Source organism: Peromyscus californicus, unplaced genomic scaffold (assembly GCF_007827085.1).
Source record: "Peromyscus californicus insignis strain IS unplaced genomic scaffold, ASM782708v3 Scaffold_12__1_contigs__length_115047231, whole genome shotgun sequence".
In the NCBI taxonomy this organism is placed as follows: domain Eukaryota; kingdom Metazoa; phylum Chordata; class Mammalia; order Rodentia; family Cricetidae; genus Peromyscus; species Peromyscus californicus.
The window spans coordinates 34,434,157-34,455,428 of record NW_026294413.1 but is presented as its reverse complement, the minus strand read 5'-3'; positions in this window follow the sequence as shown (position 1 = coordinate 34,455,428).

Sequence of the window (21,272 nt, the reverse complement as noted above, 5' to 3'; positions counted from 1 at the left end):
TGAATTTCAACATGGATACTTTTTAGACCTATGACAGCGGGGATTTTCATAGTAGTATAGTTTTACCCTCAGGCTAACTTTAAGTTATGTGTTTTTATTTTTTCATTTCTACTGCTGTTTATATTCTTTTCTACTCATTTCAACCACATCCTTTGTATAAAAAGTTGAATTATCACTATCACTTTCAGCTGTAATTTACATTATACTCAGCAGAAAATATAGTGGTTCTTAATTCACACTAAAAATTGAATTGTAAAACTCCATAGAGTTTTTTATCTTCTAAAACAATAGATTTTTTATGTTTGTTTTCTTGTGAGTGTTTGTGTGTGAGTGAGTGAGTGTATATATGTGAATGTGTGTGTGTGTGTATGTGTGTGTCCATGTGGCCAAATATAAATGCAAGTGTGTGTTTGTATACATAGTCAATGGAGGAAAGCCTCAGATTTTACTGTTCAGAAACCTTCTATGTTGTTTGAGATTTATGTAATAGGCACCTGGGGCTTGCCAGTTATGCTAGAGGTGCTGGTCAAAGAGCATTTCTTCTTTCAAAGCTCTGGGATTACAAATGAACACCAATACTTCAGGCTCTTATGTATTGATCACAGGTTTTCAAGTTTTTTATGTATTGATCAAGTTTTTTATGTATTGATCACAGGTTTTCAAGTTTTTTACCAACAGCATCATCTCTCTTACCCCCAAAAGGCATTTATGTGACTCCCCAAATAAAGGTGTGGTAGAAACACTTCTAATTTACCTTAATAGATTTAACATGTTTTAGGACCTAGGGAATAGCAAGGCTTGACATTTTAAATATTATTTTTTACATACTATATTCATTGTTCCTCATACAGTGTCCCATGAGGATATTTTCATACAAACGTTTAATGTTTTTGATATTCATTTTTTTCCTGTAGATGAGAAATAAAAGTAACCCCAGTGTCTTGCAGAAACAAGTGAAAATGCATTCTAAAGGGAACAGTGTATGTGATAGACAACAGTTAAAATGTGATATTTTTTAATGTCCAGCCAAAACAAGCAGGGGCTTTCCCCAACAAAAGTGTGCATGCATTGAAGAATGAGCAATCCTGGTATGAGGACTGAAGTATTGGCTCATGTTTAGATGGTAGAAACCCTGTGCTTTTTATGATAAAGAACACAAATGTAACCATTGCAGATTTCCACAATGATACATACACTACAAAGATTACATGAATTAAAAAATAAAGAATGACTCTAGATTTTAAAATAAAAGTGGGACAGGGACTGTATTTGATTGGTAAGGCACTTATTTACCTAGGATTTCAGAGACTCTGGGTTTGATCCCCAGTACTACCAAAAGGTAAAAAAATCAATCAATCAAACAAACAAAATACTGTTCTAAAAATGAATTAGAATGTGGAAGTGATAAAAACATGTTGAAACAAAAAAAGGAGATATATGAAATATGGTGTGAATCTTTGATTTATCATCACGACTACTCTTACCAAGATATGAGATTCTACTATTTATCCCAATCCTCGTGAACATTGCCTGAATCTGCTTAGCATGTGATTATTCTCATTCAGTACTGGAGGCAGAGAACAATCTAGTGAATCAGCAACAAGTCTGTAACCTCTACATGGGAAACGTGAGATTATTCTTTAAGAAATCATTATCATTCCCCACATAGGGATTTGATTGTTGTACCTGTGAGCCCTATACATGTAGTTCTGAGTTGAGTAAAATTATAAACTGTCAAAAACTATGTCATATCCCTCTACTTTCTATATTAGCCCGCTGGTCTCTATACATTTTTGGTTACTTTGGGAAACTCCTCTTCCTTGAACTATTATCTTTGTTGCTGCATTAGGCACTTTGAAACTTTTCCCAAATTGCCTTTTGATGTAAATATTCTTTTTTATTTTACAATTAATTTAATATTACATATCAGCCACGGATTCCCCTGTCCTCCCTCCTCCCTCCCCCCCCACTCTCGCCCCAATCAACCTCCCATTCCCAAATTCTCCAAGGCAAGGACTCCCCTGTGGATTCAGCTCAGCCTGGTAGATTCAGTTGAGGCAGGTCCAGTCCCCTCCTCCCTTCACCTAAGCTGAGCAAAGTGTCCCAGCATAGGCCCTAGGTTCCAAAAAGCCAGCTCATGCACTAAGGACAGGTCCCAGTCCTACTGCCTGGGGGCTTCCTAAATAGTTCAAGCTAATCGACCGTCTCACTTATCCAGAGGGGCTGATCCAGTTCCATGGGGACTCCTCAGCTATTGGTACATAGTTCATGTGTTTCCACTAGTTTGGCTATTTGTCCCTGTGCTTTTTCCAATCATGGTCTCAATATCTTTTGCTCATATAATCCCTCCTCTCTTGCTGATTGGACTCCTGGAGCTCCATCTGGGACTTGGCCGTGGATCTCTGCATCTGCTTCCATCAGTCACTGGATGAGAGTTCTATCACAACAGTTAGGGTGTTTGGCCATCTGATCACCAGAGTAGGTCAGTTCGGGCTTTCTCTCAACCATTGCCAGTAGTCTATTGTGGAGGTATCTTTGTAGATTTCTGGGGATCTCTCTAGCACTTTGCTTCTTCCTGTTCCGACCGGGTCTTCATTTATCATGGTCTCTTATTCCTTGTTCTCCCTCTCTGTTCTTGATCCAGCTGGGATATCCCGCTCTCCTAAGCTCTCTTTCCCCCAACTCTTGCCCTTCATTACCCCACCCCCACCCCCAGTTTGCTCATGTAGATCTCATCCATTTCTCTGTTGTTGGGCGATCCCTGTGTCTTTCTTAGGGTCCTCTTTACTAGGTAGCCTCCCTGGAGTTGTGAGTAGCAGTCTAGTCATCCTTTGTTTTACATCTAGTATCCACCTATGAGTGAGTACATACCATGTTTGTTTTTCTGAGTCTGGATTACCTCACTCAGGATGATTTTTTCTTTATTGTTTCTTCAGTGAGGTGAGCTTTTTGGACAAAACCCACAAAAACTCAACACTTCTGACCTGATGGTACAAGAGAAATGACAAGAGAATTATACAAAATATATAAGAATCAAGCATACAACAGACTAATTGCCCACACTAACCAGGAACTAGAAGCCCTCCCTGAAACTCACAAGCTGTTACTGCAGGGGACAGAGAAGTCTTGCCAAGAGCCACTGAGTAAAAGCCACTATATGTGAGATGTGTCAGATTCTGCAAGAAGCTGACATTATGAGGTTCAGTAAAAGTATTATGAGGTTGAGATGTAGCATAAAATGTAAGACTACACCACTGCAGAAATTGTGAAGAGCCAAATGTAAGAGCTAAGGTACCATAGTAAGGATTCTGATACTCTATATTCTAAAATTATGTTTTTACTTCATTTGGTAGAGAAATAGGAATATTTTATACTCTGTGTTAAAAGGGCATATTTGTACTTCATTCTGTAGGAGGGAATTCATGCATAGAGTACATATATATTAGCACTTATTGCTAAAAATTTATTTTTCAGAATTAACTTTCAATCTAGATGCAAACTTGCAGTTTAGGGGAAAGGTAAGATCCAATGGACCTGGGGCTTATGAATGCTCCATTTGTAACACAAATGCTAAAGAGAGGTGAGAGTTGGAGGAGAGGGTAAGGCATAGGAAGACTGTGAGAAGAATTCAGAATCTCAGAGATAAGATGAAAATGAGAGATAAGATTAAACTTTAAATTATATATTGTCTTTTTTTAAGCTTCCCAGTAAAAAATGGTATCAACAGATCAAAAGCCAAAACAAACTGAGAGGAATATATTAAATGTTATATTTCAAAACTTAGGGAAAAAAAAAACTTTGAGTATTTTGTGTAGTGGATATTCGCTCTGCCAATGACCTTGGCCTTCCTGGCCACATAGAGGTGGTGCTTCTGCCTACACAACCTCTTAAAAGGGAAGAGAAAGGAGGGTTGCTCGCTCTGTCTTGAGTGCTGAAGACCAAGTCAGGGGGCATGAAGTAGCGTGTGTTCAGCTTTCCAAGGACTATATTTACCGTATCTTATATTAATGAGTGTATTTCCCTATTTCTTTCTTTCTTTCTTTCATTTTTTTTTTTTTTTGAGTTTTTGAGACAGGGTTTCTCTGTATTGTTTTGATGGCCTGTCCTGGATCTCACTCTATAGACTAGGCTAGCCTCCAAATCACAGAGATGTGCCTAACTCTGCCTCCTGAGTGCTGGGATTAAAGGTGTGTGCCACCACCGCCCAGGTTCCTATTTCTTATTTTAATAAATCCCTGATACCCCTTAAACAGACTCTCATGGATTTTGCTAACAGTTATATAATTCATGTTATATTATGAATGTACTTCATACTTATCTTTTTCCTGGAAGTGATTCTCTCTCTCTCCCCTCTTCCTCCTCATCCTCCTTCTCTTCCTCTCTCCTCTCCCTCTTTCTCATTTTAGACAAGCCTTGAATGTTCATCTTGTCCTAGCTGCAAACTGGCTGTGTATTCCATACTGAATCAAGATCAAACTGCCTTTGCCTGCCCTTGGCTGGGATAAGAGGAAAAATGCCACCTTACCTATAAATCACTAAATGTTATTTCAAGTAATTTTCAAATTTTCATCAATATAAACATACTGTGAATTATACCAGACCATGTATATGCTTATGGCAGCACTTCAGTATCATGCTCAGGACCCATTTAGGCAGCAAATTCACCAATTGAGAAATACACAAAAGTCATATTAAAGAAACAAGTTTTTAAAGACACAAGATTAGAATAATAACTGAGATGAAAAAGACAAAGCATATTCCCATGCAGGGAATCCGTGTACTGAGTGTTTCATGCTGTGGAAGTTCTACTCAAGTACACAGACGACTGTGAAAGCAGAAGATCATGCCTGACTGTGAGTAAAATTAGTGAAGGAAGTATGTCTAGCTAGAGTTTTCCTGCCTGGCCCACAGTCAGGACAAATCTCTCTCACCTGCCAGTCCCACAGCCACTCAGACCCGACCAAGTAAACACAGAGACTTATATTGGTTACAAACTGTATGGCCATGGCAGGCTTCTTGCTAACTGTTCTTACAGCTTAAATTAATCCATTTCCATTAATCTATACCTTGCCATGTAGCTTCTGGCTTACCGGCATCTTCACATGCTGTTTCTCATCATGACGGCTGGCAGTGTCTCTCTGACTCAGCCTTCTACTTCCCAGCTTTATTCTCCTCCTTGTCCTGCCTATACTTCCTGCCTAGCCAATGGCCAATCAGTGTTTTATTTATTGACTAATCAGAGCAACACTTTTGCCATACAGAACATCCCACAGCACTTCCCCTTTTTTTTTTCAAAAAGGAAGGATTTAACCTTAACAAAGTAAAATTACATATAATTTGGGAATTTGGGCGTAGCTTCTCTTACTACTTCCTGCTGGAGGGGGGCACTGTATCTTATGGGGACACAAAGAAAAATTTAAGATTATGGAATAGTCCATGAAGCTGTACTGTCTGAGCCAGTTGCCTTGAAACCATTCTGGATAATGGATCATCTGGGCCATGGTGTCATCAGAGACCTTTCAGGGGGTCTTGGCTGGTCAAACCTGATGTATCTTAATCTGGAACAAATCCATATCCTCTGGCTTTCTGTGGGAACAAAAGCAGAGTCTCCTTTCCAAAACAACATATCCTTATATTCAAATTTTGAAGTCAAGGTACCTTTAAAATACACATTTTGGCATAACTCAACAGCTTTTACAATCAAATGTTTTCTGTAGTTAAAAATCCCAAAGACAACACAATCCAGATTCTCTGTGTAATATTCATCTTCACATGGCTTATTTTTATATTAATTTTACTGTCTCTTTAAAGACTTTACTTTTTAAATCTATGTATTTGTTTATATAACTGTATATATCACCTTTTTTGTCTCTTTTAAGCCTACATATATTTCACACACATTGTAAACTATTACATCTGAATCTGTCTTATTGTGAATCTATTGCTTTAAACTGCAGCAGCTATGGCTGCTGGCTCCGCCCACCTCAGCTTCCCAACATGGCGGTGGTTTACCACAAGCTCTGGGAACTATCCTGGGCCTATGCTTTTAGCCAAGCAGCGTGTAGCCCAGAAACCTCTTTTTTTTTGTTTTGTACTAGCCAAGTCTAAATCCACCACGCAGTTTAATGTGCCACTTGCAGAGGCCTCGTTCCCGCCATATGGCAGCAGGTCCAGCGCGCACACTAGGAACCCGCCAGTAGCTCAAACCTGCAGCTGCTGTTCATTTGAGAGAGACAATTAGGAACTGTTTTTAGCTCCATTTTAGAATCTTTTTTCTCAGTTTTTGGGTGGAAACTCTTGCCACCACTTTGGACGCCATTTGTAGCTAGAGTTTTCCTGCCTGGCCCACAGTCAGGACAAATCTCTATCACCTGCCAGTCCCACAGCCACTCAGACCCAACCAAGTAAACACAGAGACTTATATTGGTTACAAACTGTATGGCCGTGGCAGGCTTCTTGCTAACTGTTCTTACAGCTTAAATTAATCCATTTCCATTAATCTATACCTTGCCACGTAGCTCCTGGCTTACCGGCATCTTCACATGCTGTTTGTCATGGTGGCGGCTGGCAGTGTCTCTCTGACTCAGCCTTCCACTTCCCAGCTTTATTCTCCTCCTTGTCCCGCCTATACTTCCTGCCTAGCCAATGGCCAATCAGTGTTTTATTTATTGACCAATCAGAGCAACACTTTTGCCATCCAGAACATCCCACAGCAAGTATGTTTGTAAATATGGAATTAAAGTAGCAAGAATAAACTGTCTGGATGATGTGGAAATGAATTTTTCATGTGTTATGGTTTTATATACATAAAATGCAACTATGATGATTGAAAGTGTGCTTTATAATACACACATGATTACAATTTTCTTCTTTCTATGATATTACATCTTCCATTTATCAATACAGAAAACAAAGTATTAAACTAATGCGCATATTTTAATACCATCAACATGATTATTAACATTGTTGTACTCTTCTGCTAACATTACCGTACATATATTATGAGGAAAACCTTTTGCGATATCTGTCATTATGTTGTATGAGTCCAATAATAAAAATCACTTAAGGCTAAAAGGGGTCAATTTGAAAGTAAAGGGAGAACTAGGAAGCGTTTTCATTTTAATTGTTTTACAATATGAGATTGATATCGTTCAGTGATTCTACATATTAACAAGTCATACTCTATTCATCTTTTAACTTACAGTTACACAACTGAAGAAGTGATGCTAACCTACAAGTTAAGTAGTAGTAGGGTATATCACAATTTTGTAGAATACTATTTGCAGTAAGTGACTAGGATATTAGAGTGAATTGACAGGTATAAAATTATATGTGCATATATTGGTATTTACACAAGGGGGATGAATTGTCATGTGGAAATAACTTGAAATGAATGCAGTGCTAAAAGTATCCCTTGAAAGGATTAGTTTCCTATTCAGAGAGTTGTTGCTTTCAATCATAACAGAGTTTCTTTGAATATCATCCAGTAATGAAATGACTATATGAAGTACATGAACTCAGTTTCAAAAGACTACTTTTAAACTTTTAAATATTTTCCTCGGGATTGACATGTGTGAGGTGGGTGTGGTTGTGACTGTTCAGCTAGACTGTGAACTCAGGACCTTATAAACAGTGGGCGTGTACTACACCAGTGAGCTATATTTCAAACAGACTCTGTTAATTTTACTTTAAGATATTCTCCATTTCAAAGTTTAGATTTCCTGATTTATTTAAAAAAATTTAAAATACATATATATGATATTTAATTATAGATAGACATGAAGTATTATTTGAATATATATGTACATTATACACATATATAATGTGAAGACAGGAATATTGATATAATTGTCACTTCAAATATTTATCTTAAGAAATTTCATTAACCTTTCTTGTATCTATTTTGAAAAATACCTTCACTTCATTCACTTGAGTGCTGTGGGATGTTCTGTATGGCAAATGTGTTGCTGATTAGTTAATAAATAAAACACTGATTGGCCATTGGCTAGGCAGGAAGTGTAGGAGGGACAAGGAGGAGAATAAAGCTGGGAAGTGGAAGGCTAAGTCAGAGAGACACTGCCAGCCACCATGATGACAAACAGCATGTGAAGATGCCGGTAAGCCATGAGCCATGTGGCAAGGTATAGATTAATGGAAATGGATTAATTTAAGCTGTAAGAACAGTTAGCAAGAAGCCGGCCACGGCCATACAGTTTGTAACCAATATAAGTCTCTGTGTTTACTTGGTCGGGTTTGAGCAGCTGTGGGACTGGCAGGTGAGAGAGATTTGTCCTGACTGTGGGCCAGGCAGGAAAACTCTAGCTACACTTGAGTGTTCTTGTTGTACAGAACACTGGTAGAGAAAGAGAGAGGGGGAAAGAGAGAGAGGGAGAGAGAGAGAAAGAGGGAGAGGGAGAGGGAGAGAGAGAGAGAGAGAAATTTCCTGATGTATTAGAGAAACAGCAAATAGGAAAGAATCATATAATAATATTTTTAAAAATTTCCAAACATATTTAAAATAGAATAAAATGAATAAATAATATCTGAATTGCCAGGCCCTGTCCAATCTGCTAAACAGTCATCAATAGGGCAGTGAGGATTGAGAAATTATAAACAGTAAAAATAGAGATGTAAACATAAAAGACAGAGACATAGCATAGCTTTGGAAAGTCTCTGTGTCAATACCACAGCAGCCTCAAGTTTATTTCTCACAGCCTTTTTATACCCAAAGCAAGGGAGGCAAAAGACCTCCACCTCTCTAGGACACCATGGTCCAAGGTACAAACAAGTGTAAATACACTTGTTTAATTCTCAAAACAACTAGTAACCACACCTTATGGCAAAGCATCCTGTTATACAGCCTTGTGGAGTAAGATATCTGGTAATGATGCCTTTGGCCAAACATCCTGTAATACAGCCTTGTGGAGCAAAATGAACTTGGACTCTCTGACCTTGAGTCAGATGGAAACAAGCCACAAGCTGGAGTCACTGTGGGCTCCCACAGTGAATAAAATTCAGAATAAGATGAATCTGCAGCCATCCATGAAAGAGCAAGAGGACAGAAGAACAAAAGCAGAGCTAAACAATAACTTGAAAATGTGTTTTGCAGAAGAGAATGTGAAAATGGCAAACAAACATAGGAAATGTTCTCAAAAAACTAAAGGAGATTCACCTCTACAGACTCTATAGATCCACTCTACAGATCAAATTTTACTCTTCCTGACATGGGAAGTTTGAATGACAGGATACAAAGGGAAAATCTAGAAGGTGCAAGAAAATTTACATTGGTAACACTTTAGTGAAAAGTTCTTATGTGCACTGACAATGTAGTGCCACTATTTTCCTAAAATGAATTTCAAGACCATGCATCAGTAAACAATGGCAGAAGGTTTATAGTGATGTTTTTCAGAATTACTGAGAAATGTAACCAGCCCAGGTGTCATTTGGGAGTAGAATGGATGGTTAATTGTGATACCGTTAACCAACATTATGCTACTAAACAATGAGAAATTCCCCAAATACAATACAGGAAGATTAATGTATCAAACTTGAAGGTATTAAACAAAAGATATCAGGAACAAAATGGTACACAATGGATCATTCTAAACACATAAAGTTCAAAAACAGATGTGACTGACATGCTGATAGAGATCAGATTATTGTCTTTGAGGCAGATAAAAATAGAGAAGTGTAAAAGTTGTGTGTCTTGGGTACTGATTTTTTTTATATTTCAAAATCATCAGAATACACTTATAAACACAAAAAGATCTTCAATATCTTTCATTTTGAAATTTTTTCTCTCATAAATTCAAAAATTATTATATATTGTTTACTGACTGTGGACTTTTATACTTTATATGTTGTGTTTAGAAGGAGAGTTGATTCTTAGTAGTAGCACAATTGTCTAAATTTAGAGACTTTAAAGGAAAGGTGAATGAGCCATTGACATTCACATAATATTACAAAATGTATCCGTCCTCAAGACCTTTGGCTGGATATTAGACAAATAGATTTTGAGAAAGTTACAATTGGATGAGTCTCTGAAATTTAGTATCCTACACATTATTTTTCACTCACACTGTTTATCTGCTTTAGAAAACCTTCCATCCATGTGATGATGTACTAAGTAGCTAGAAATATTCTAGCTATAATTGACTATATGGTCAGTGACCTGACCAGCACCCAATCACTCTTGGCCAAATTATGTGGTCTGAAAGCAAATTATTCAGGGTCTAGAAACTTTATCAATGATCTCAATCAAGTTCTGAATCTTGCTTGGACTTCTGTTCTATATTATAGCCTGCAGGGATTTTTTAAAATTGTTCCTAGCTTTCTAATATAGATAGTAAGGAGAATTTAAAACCTTGATATTTTTCTTAAAGATATTCCTTAGGAAACAGTAAAAGGGAACAAAATATCAATATATCCTAGTTAAATAATATAGTCTGAGATATGTATCTGTATTGGTGCATGTTTGTTTGTGTGTACAGGTGCGTGAGAGAGAGAGAGAGAGAGAGAGAGAGAGAGAGAGAGAGAGAGAGAGAGAGAGAGAGAGAGAGAGAGGAGACAGAGACAAAGAGAAACAGAAAGAAAGGCCTTGATATTTTGTCGTGCTGTCTTTAATCCCTCATTACAATGGAGTAATTATTATATGCAATTTAGGTTTCTATTTGGTTAAATAATTGTCCTTTTGTAAAATGTCTCTTGTGTAACTTATAACGTAAATTATAGTTTTATGGGTATACTCCTTCTTGTTTTTTTTCTCCCCTCCGGTTTTTCGAGACAAGGTTTCTCTGTGTAGTTTTGGTTCCTGTCCAGTCTGTAGAGCAGGCTGGACTCGAACTCATAGAGATCCACCTGGCTCTGCTTTCCGAGAGCTTGATTAAAGCATGTGCCACCGCCACCCAGCCTTCTTCTTGGGTTTTATTTGTTTTGTGAAAAAGAAAAAAAAAAGAAAAGAAAAGAAACAATGCAAAAGATTTATTAACACCAATCTCCGTAGCTTTGTTTCCTAAACAAGCTTTACAAACCTCACATAAGGGAAACTAACTGTGTAACTGGAAGAATAATGCATGTTTTCAATAAATCTAAGAGCTTAACCCAATTGTGATGTACGTGGCCCTATATTTTTGTGTAGATGAGTTTTACACTTGGAGAAATCATGTGTTTGTGATGTCTATCACTACCAAGCCTTCTTGCTTGTGAGATATGGAGTAAAAAGAATTACAACTCAGATTCACTTAAGCATTACAATAGTTCTTTCCCATACATATCTCTGCATCTAAACGGACTTTAGGCATCTTGTGGGGGGATTTCTTGAACTTCAATGCTGAATTATATTAGTTCATAAAAACATGTTGAAATGGTCAGAAACAAGTACAAAGCACCGGTTTATACTATAAATCTCAAAGTGCCAAGGACTTTTTTATTTACTTTAAAAAAAACACTATAAGCATTAAGTAGGCAATTTAGTAAAATTATCATTTTGTTTTAAGAATGTTTAGTAATTCTCACAACTGAATCTTCAAATAAATAATTATAAATATGTAATTTAAGACGAAACCACACTGATTCTAGAAACTTAATTCTTAATATTATGATTTTATTGTATTTAAATGCTTTATTCATTCATCAAATATGTTTACATGATTGATGGAGAAATACATTAAGAGATCTATGACATAAAATTGTTCTAATGTGACAAAGAAATGATATAAAGATATGAAGAGTGAGAAACCTTCCATTATTTTGAAAAGTAACATTCATTCTTTGAATGAAACAGATTCTACTATTAGATAATTTGATAATACAATGAACATTTAGAATGTTACTTATACTAAGGTAACTAATTGTCTGATACATGGTCTGCACACTGAGAATCTTGCTGGAACTTAGGAAGAGAAAACATACATATTTAACAAACTGGATTCATTAATATTAGTTACAGATAGAGAACAAGAAAGAACAAAATACTAAATTCATTGCCAGATGGTCTTTCAATATTCAGGACAGCTACCCTATGTGTGGTGAAGTGTCCTGTGTATGCATCTCTTTGTTTGTGTTATTTTTTTCATTTTACATACCAATCACAGTTCCCCATCCCATCCTTCCTTCTGTTCCCCCTCATTTTTCCCTACCTCCCCCTCATCCATTCCTCCAAAAGTGTAAGGCCTCCCATGAGGACTCAACAAAAGCCTAGTACATTCAGCTGAGGCAGAACCAAGGCCCTCTGCCCTGTACAAAGACTGAGCAAGGCATCCCACCATAGGGCATAGGCTCCAAAAAGCCAGCTCATGCACCAGGGATAGATCCTGATTCCACTGCTGGGGCCTCCCACTAGACCAAGCTACACAACAGTCTCCCACATGCAGAGGGCCTAGTTTGGTTCCATGTGGGCTCCACAGCTGTTAGTCTAGAATGTGTGATTTCCCATGAGCTTGGTTAAGTTGTTTCTGTAGATTTCCCCATCATGATGTTGACACCCCACCACTTGCTCATATAATCCCTCATCCCTCTCTTCTACTGGAGCTCTATATCTGCTTCTGTCAGTAGTGTATGCATCTCTTGTACCACAATTGAAAGTCTGCAGAAGGCAGGGACCGTCATCTATCACACACTGAAACAATAAGAAACACTGAGCTAACGTATTCACCCAGTGTTCCTAAGAAGACTAGAGCAGAGCCTGAGTTGTTTCAGCTAGCTTCTCCAAACTAACAGTATGCATTTCTAGCACATTCTAAAGTTACTTTGCATAAATCCAAAGTGAAAAAGAGGAGAAACTAAACCCTTCCACGGTAATATGCAGTACCAGCCTAAAAGTAGTTATTTATTAATCCATTTTAAATTATAATACCAAGTTCAAAGGCAGATTAATCTACAAACAGTTGTTTCAGTACCTCTGATGTGCTTGTTCTGGGAGAATTATTTAAAACATACCTTTTCTTCAAACCAAATATTGTTATGAGATTTCAAAGGTGATTCTTTTCACATAGGTTACTGATTCAGGTTTGAAGTGGGAATTGGTATATGATTTTGACCCTGAAAGTTTCAAGAAGAAAGCAAACCACTTAGTTTCTATGACTGTTGGAATAGTGAGGTTGACTAGTTCCTAAGCCACAGTGGTGATTCCCATTGCTTATAAAGAGTCTTTCAAACATCTGATTTTCTAATTAGATTTATGTTTATGTGTGAATGGGAAATAGAGTTCATAATCTTCAGGGAAAACACTTTTTAAAAAAATTATCATGAAAACTGGAGTTGTTTCATGCTTGCTAGACCTTCAATAGTTAGATTTTGAAATAAATCAAAACAAACCCAAGAGTAAAAGGCTTTCAAAGTTTTTAAAGTGCCAGTAAGATAAATTGTGCTTGATCATTGCAGTTAAGAATTTTCCTGAAGAGGTTATTGGCACATCTGTTGTAGGGTGATTGTCTAAAGTAGAAATACAGATGGGTTAACTTAAATAACCTGCAGAGACATCAGAAAATTACTCTCGGGAAATACATTGTAACCTAAGTGGGCTGTTAGGTGGGTAGTGATGAATGTTAGAGAGGTTATCATAGTAAATAACATATATTAAATATATACATAGAGTTTAGTATTTTTAATGATAAAAGATGCTTGTTATTCCCTTCCATCAGTTAAACAAAAGCACATAACCACTGTGCAGGATTGGGACATCTTTAGTATGGGCTATCAGCCTTTGGAGGCATAGGATTTATCACTTTTTAATTTATCAACTTTCTCACAAGGATTGAAATAATAAGGACCTGAGAGATATTCAGGGATCTGCCTCCTTGTGTACACAGTATCCTAGGGTACCTTAGCAAACTCACAGAACCTCAATGAAGCATTTCAAAAATTTATAGTAATCAATGAATTGTTTCACAACTGCAAGAAAGATTGGGGTGGTTAGGTCAAGGCAGTTTACATTTTCTACATCAATGCTGCATTTTAACATTGCATCATATCTGTGAAAGGCTGGATTTTCAACAATTGTTATGATTCAAAAATAAACGTGAATTTCATGTGAACGTTAGTGTGTATGGACAGTTAGGATGTGGTCAGTTTGACTGAGAATCGTCTCAATTTCCAAACAAGACAAGTTATAAGTAAGTAATTGAGATTAGTTAATAATGCTTCAAAACATATTTTCACTGAATTCATATACATTTTTCAAAAACTGTTAAGTGTTTAAACACAAATGTAATATAAGTAGCATATATATATATATGTATATATATATATATATACATATATATATATATATATTCAGCATTTTAGGCCTTTCTTTTGGACAACAACTTAATAAGAAAATATTTGAATAGCAAAAATGTGGAAAAGTAATAAAGGTTAGAAATGTCTTTGACAACATAAAGAACTATAGCTAAATTACTGGAGACTTCTGCTCAACAAGGTGTCTTTGTTTCTAAGACAACAGTGAAGGGTCCAATGCATTTATGTCATTATACATTTTGATAAACTGATGATCATTTTCAACATGCTGCCCTACATATACAACTTATTGAAGGCTGAAGTTTAGTAGTCTTTGCCACAGCATGCAGACATAGAGATAGTGTATATTGTAGGAACAGAATGATTGCCTCTGAGTCATTGTTTTGCATCTCATGTCTTTCCACTTTCAGTGCCTCAGTATAACCAAAGTAAATTGGAATCAGGAACACTTAGTCATCTGTCCCATCAGGACCTGAGTAGGAGATAAAATATTTGTAAATCATCACTTTAGTTTTCTTTAAATAGTTCAAATTGTGATGCTTACTGGTAAGTCAATCCTACCTCATTGCAAAGCAGATGATGAAATAATTAGATCATTAATTCAACTCTTGTTATATATACAAGAATGTTATGCATACTAAGAATGTGGTAGTAGTTAAATGTATTCTGTGGGTCTGCTCTATGTTCACTTAATAATCCTAAAACTTACTTATACATCAATTGTTGTGACAATTTATATATATATATATATATATATATATATATATATATATATATACATTTATCCATGCATTCATTCCTATAAGTGGTTAATTCCTTAACTTTTACTTCAAACAAAGGGCAGTGTTGGCATCAGAACTAAGTGACAAAGCATTGTAGTAAATTCATGCTTTTTTTTCCTGCTTTGTTTTTAGGTTCCATCATCTATTTTTATCTTTTGGTTTAACTTTGTAAAGTTGGAACATAAAGTAGCAGGTTTCATTTTAACATTTCGTGAATAAAAATCATTATACTTTGTTCTTATAAATTCCCTTCTCCCATTCCTCTTTTCTTATCCTCAGCTTACTGGCTCCATGCTTCTTTCCAAGCAATTCTTCCATCTGTTTTCCCATTACATGTATCTCTTACTTTCTTGTGTATTCCTCTATCCATCTCCCTTTAGGTCCTGCCGTCTCTTCTCATCTTGCACTTTATCCTGTCATCATGAACTACAATACAAATGTCCTCTTTTACCTATGATATTTGGAAGAGTTTATCTTGAAAAAATTTGAGATACAGAGTTCAAGTTTATAAGCAAGTGAGAGAGGGACTGGAAAAAGAGAGGACAGACTGAAGTTATTTAATTTTATCATGAATATCTTGGAGTCAATGCTACAACAATTAGAAGTTATTTTAAGCTAAATTAAATGAGGATAATGTAAGACAGAGTACAAGAACAAAACCTGACATGTCCCTTTGGCTTTTCTTCTCTGGGGACTGGTTTCTCTGAAGAAAAATTGCAAATAACTTCAGACAGTTTGAAAGTGACATCCCAGGCCTAGTTAAAACTCTCCTTTAGGCAATACTTCTGAGCTGTGACACAACCAGTTAGGTCTGCTGCATTGCAGGAACTCTTAGACAGTGAATGATTGTCTTCTAGTTCTTGGAAAACCTTTATGTTAAATGTATTCAATCAGGATGCAACAGAGATTTATTTCATTCTGTTTTCTTTCTTTTTATGTTATATTTCTCATTTTTGTTATATAACTCTCAGAGCTATGAAACTTGAAATTTTCATTCCCACTTGAACATACATAAATTCCATCCAACAAGTTACTTTTAGAAATCATTTAAAATTAAAGTGAATTAGTAAGAAATTTAATTAATTTTGTTCTTAAACATATATGAATGAAGTATAAGTATGAATACAGTGAATTCAATGACATCATTTTGTTTACCATCTTGAAATCTAAACTTATAACTAAATGTCTTCATCTTACAGAGTCAATAATTTTAATTTTTATTTGAAAGTGTTTCATTCCATAATGCTTTTCTGGCAATGCTATTTCATTTCTCTACTCAGGGAGCCATGACAGAATACTACCTAGTCCGGGGTGTAAAAATAACAGCTCATTTTCACTTAACATCCCAGGTGAAGTGCTGCCAGGGTTGGTTTTTGGTAAGGTATATCTTATATCTTGAGTAAGGCTGTTTTGTTCCTCACTGTATATATAAATTTTCACCTACACTTGTGAATTTCTGGAACTTCTACTTCTTTTTCTTAGGTGACTGGCCTGGTTGGGATTAGAGCCCCATATTTTTTGACATTTAACCTTAATTACTTCCTTAATGGCCACACATCCAAATGTGTGGAGTGAAACTGTCAAATATGATCTGTGAAGTAACAAAATTCAGTCAGTGACATATATACTTTACTTGAATTTAAATATATCATCATAGAATTCTATTTAAGAAAATAACGGAAGTTTTCTTTGAATAAATGAAATCCAATAAAATGTTATAAGAATAAAAACATTGTTTTAAACACACTTTCTTACATTCGAGATTCATGTAATATCCTGTTGTGTAAATACATAGTTGAATAATGAAATTGACTCCAAAAGTACTTTATTTAAATTAATTAACCAAATGATTTTGATGTCGGTTTTGAAGAAAGTCCTTGAGCTTTTTCAAAATAATGTTATATCTTCATAATATTACACTGTGTTTTTAATAGTTAAAAATCCAGAAATAAAAACATGTTCCATTAAAAATTAAACAGAACACAGACACAATCTAAGCTACTATTATATTAAAGAACAACAAAGCTAGAGTTTTAAACATGTAATTGAATAAACAAGAAACACTGTGAGTTTCTTCAGGAACATGTGATTATTAAAGAGTGCAGTACTAGAGAAGAATAAACTTGTAATTCTTTTGATATAGCTGTGTATTCAATCTAGAAGCAAATGTAAATGCTGAATTTAAACTGTTAAAGACAGGTTCTTTTGAGACTATAAACAACAGATCAAAATGATTATTTTGTCATGTATTCATTCAGACAGCTGAAAATATTCTAACTCTTATTCCATAAAAACATCAGTTTATAGTTTTGTTTAACCTGCCTTTATTTGTTTTCTTTTTATTGAATATAGACTTTCTTTTCTCATGTTATATGTCCTTCTTAGGGTTTACCTTTACTCCTGTTCTCCAGGTCCTCACCTTCCCCTTCCCATCCAGATCTACACCCTTTCTGTCTCAATAGAATACAAGGAGACTTCTAAATTATAATAATAAATGACATAAAATAATATATAATAGTATAAAAACTTATCAGAATAGGACAATCCAAACATGTAGATGGAAAAGTGCCTAAGAAAAGGCAAAAGACACAGACACAGAAACCCACTAGTTTGAAGCCCCAAGAATCCCATACATACACATACATACACACAAAAACAAAACAAAACAAAACAAACAAACAAACAAAAACTTGAAGCTAACATAAACATGCCAAAGACCTGCAGGGTAACAAAAGAGATACAATATATAAGTAAACTTAAAAATAAAATAAATATAAATATAAAAAAGAGAGTCCTAATGTGTTGATAATATGTGGCAATGAAACTCCAAAATGCTGTTGAGTTCATTATCTGTTTGTCCACTATTGGGCATGGAGTCTACCACTGGAGAAAAATGTATCCAGTGAGACTCCCATACAGAAAAGTAAATTTTCATTTGGAAGTAGTCTTCATCCTTCTTGGTTGGGGATGGAGGCATGTGTCCACTTCTACTTTCAGCTGTCCACATCATCTGGCACAGACCCTATGACTGCTGCCTCAGTCTCTGTGAGTCTATATGTGCATGGATCCTGTTGATTTAGGGGACTTTGTTTCCTTGATGTACTCCATCATCTTGTCCAGTACAGTATTTCTGCCTCCTTTCTGGAGAGTCATCAGTTGGAGACATCCCATTAAGAGCTGACTGTTCCAATGTCTCTCACTCTATGGATCACATCTGTGTGTGGGGCTCTGTACTTGTTCCCATCTACCAAAGAATGAATCATTTCTGATGATAACTGAGCAAGGCATTGATCTATGAGTATAATAGTATGCTATTAGCAATAATTTTTCCTCTTTGTTCTTTTAGTAGAGAAGTAAATTAGGTTTGTTGTAATTACCTGGACTATGTTCTTGGTCAACTCAAATAGTGTTGTGTATGGGTTCCACCTTGTAGAGTGAGCCCTGTCAAATCAGATAGGTCAGTGTCTTAGGGTTTCTGTTGATGTAAAGAAACACCATGACCACAACTTTTATAAGGGAAAATATTTAATTAGTTGGCTTACCGTTTCAGAGGTTTAGTCCATGATCATCATGGAGAGGCACAGTGGTGTGCAGGCAAACATGATGCTGGAGAAGGAGCTGAGTGTTCTACATCTTGCAGGCAACAGGAAGTAAACTATCTCACTGGGCTTGGTTTGACCACATATGAGACCTCAATACCTGCCTCCCCAATGACACGCTCTCTAAAAGGCCACATCTACTCCAAGAAGGTCACACATCCTAATCCTTTGGGGACCATTTTCTTTCAAAGTACCACATTCCACTCCTTAGGGCCCAAATGCTTGCCATCACCATATCATAATGCAAATTGCATTCAGCCCAACTTCAAAAGTCCCCGTAGTCTCATATAACAGTCTCAAACTTACTTAAAAGTCTATTGTTCAGCCGGGCGGTGGTGGCGCATGCCTTTAATCCCAGCACTTGGGAGGCAGAAGCACACAGGTCTCTGTGAGTTCGAGGCCAGCCTGGGCTAGAGTGAGTTCCAGGAAAGGCACAAAGCTACACAGAGAAACCCTGTCTCAAAAAACCAAAAAAAAAAAAAAAAATCTATTGTTCAAAGTCCCTTCAGGGATTCATGCAATCTCAATCAAAATCAAAAAGCAGATTACAAACTTCCAAAATAAAATGTTGCAGGATATACATTAGCATTCCAAAATATAGGAAGAGGAACACAGTAAGGAAAATTGGGCCAAAGAAAGAACAAAAGGCATCTGGGAAAATTCCAAATTCTACATCTCCAAGTCTAATGTCAAAACGTTCTTCAGATCTCCAACTCTTTTCAGCTTTGCTGACTGTAGCATACTTCTCTCTCTTGGGATGGTTCCACTCCCTGTTAGCAGTTTTCCTTGGCAGGTATTCTATGACTCTGGCATCTCCAACATCTTGATGTCTCCAAGTCAATCCAGGCTTCAATTTCACAGATTCAGACAATGGCCTCTCTAGGCCTCCATTCAGCAAGCCTGACAATGATTGGCCTCAGGGTCTTTCCTAGATAGAGGAGGGAGAGTCCATAAACCCTTTCTTCTATTCTTAGCTTTAATGCCAGAACCATTGTGCCAAAGTTCTGCTGCTTGCTGGGCCTGGAATATGGCTCCCTTGTTCATTTAAATTCTCACCAGCTTTCTGTCATCAATGGTTGTCTTCATTGCCTAAGGTAAGCTGTCCATGAACTTGCTCTGTAGGCCAGTCTGGCCTCAAACTCAGAGATCTGCCAGCCCCCTGCCTATAGAATGCTGAGATTCAAGGTATACACTAGCACATCCACCTCTCAGATTTTCTTTAATTCCTTTTCACAATTTGGAAACTCAGATGCATGGGATCTTGCCCTGAGTACACCACTACCTTTATCTCATTTCTTAGTCATTTTATCTCCTTGAACACAGGACTTAGCTCCATTCCACTTGCAGGTGCTTCTTTTGTTCTCAGTTTGCTCTTTCTCATTTTAACCCTTTATAAGTATGAATACTAGTAACCACATGTCAGAATCTATACTAATCTGCTTTGAGATTTCCTCTGAAAACAGAATTAATTCAAAATGTTCACTTTTTCCTCAGCCAGACTATTCAGACAAGGGCAAAAAGCAGCCACATTCTTCATAAAAAATATAACAAGAACAATCTCTAGGCAATATACTAAAATTCTCCTCTGAATCCTCTTGATCCAGCCTCCCACAGTTCAAATTATTCTCAACACCGTTTTCTTACATGTTCCTACTAGTTGAGCCCATTGAACAGTACTTAAATCATTCCACAGCCTTTCTATCTGAAAGTATCACAGTCCATATTACTCTAAACAAAAACATGATCTGTCCTATCACAGCAATACCCTAGTTTCTGGTACCAACTTTTGTCTTATTTAGGATTTCTGTTGTTGTGAAGAAACACCATAACCACGGAACCCTCATAATGGAAAATATCTAATTGACTGGCTTATAGTTTCTGAGGTTTAGTCCATTACCATCATGGTGGGACATGGAAGTGTACAGGCAGACATGGTGCTGGAGAAGGAACTGAGAGTTCTACATCTTGAAGGCAACAAAAGTAGACTATATTACTGGTCATGGCTTGAGCATATATGAGATCTAAAAGCCGTCCTCCACAGTGACACATTTCCTCCAACAAGGTTACACCTAATTCATCAAGGCCACAGCTCCTAATAGTGCCACTACTTTTGGGGGACATTTTCTTTTAAGCCATCATTCTGGTTACTCCCACAATCTTTTTACTATCATTGAAATAGCATATCTTGCAACTGTTTAAATGTTTAAGCATATATAAAGATATATGAAAATCATGCTTTATTGAAACAAAAATAAAATGTATGGAATGGTGGATACATAATAAAACCTGTCCCTTTCTGATTTTCCTAATATTAGCTGATTCTAAAGTTGATTTTGAGTTTGTGTGTATGAATATCTATGTGTGTGTGTATGCAGATTTGTGTGCATGTTGGATCTAAATGCTGGTTATAGGAGGAAATTTGAAATCAATGCACTTGATAAATACTATCTTATCATACAACATGTACTCTGATAAGGGCAATAATTTCTAACAAGTCTCCACCATTTTAGTAGTGGCTCATACTGGATACTCAAATTGTATTATTCTTTAAATTAAAGTACTTCAATTTATAATCTAAGACTCTCCAAGATTTTAAATTAGAGTATCAGACAAGCCAATGTGACTGTTCAATGCATTCTAAAATCTCTGGACACAG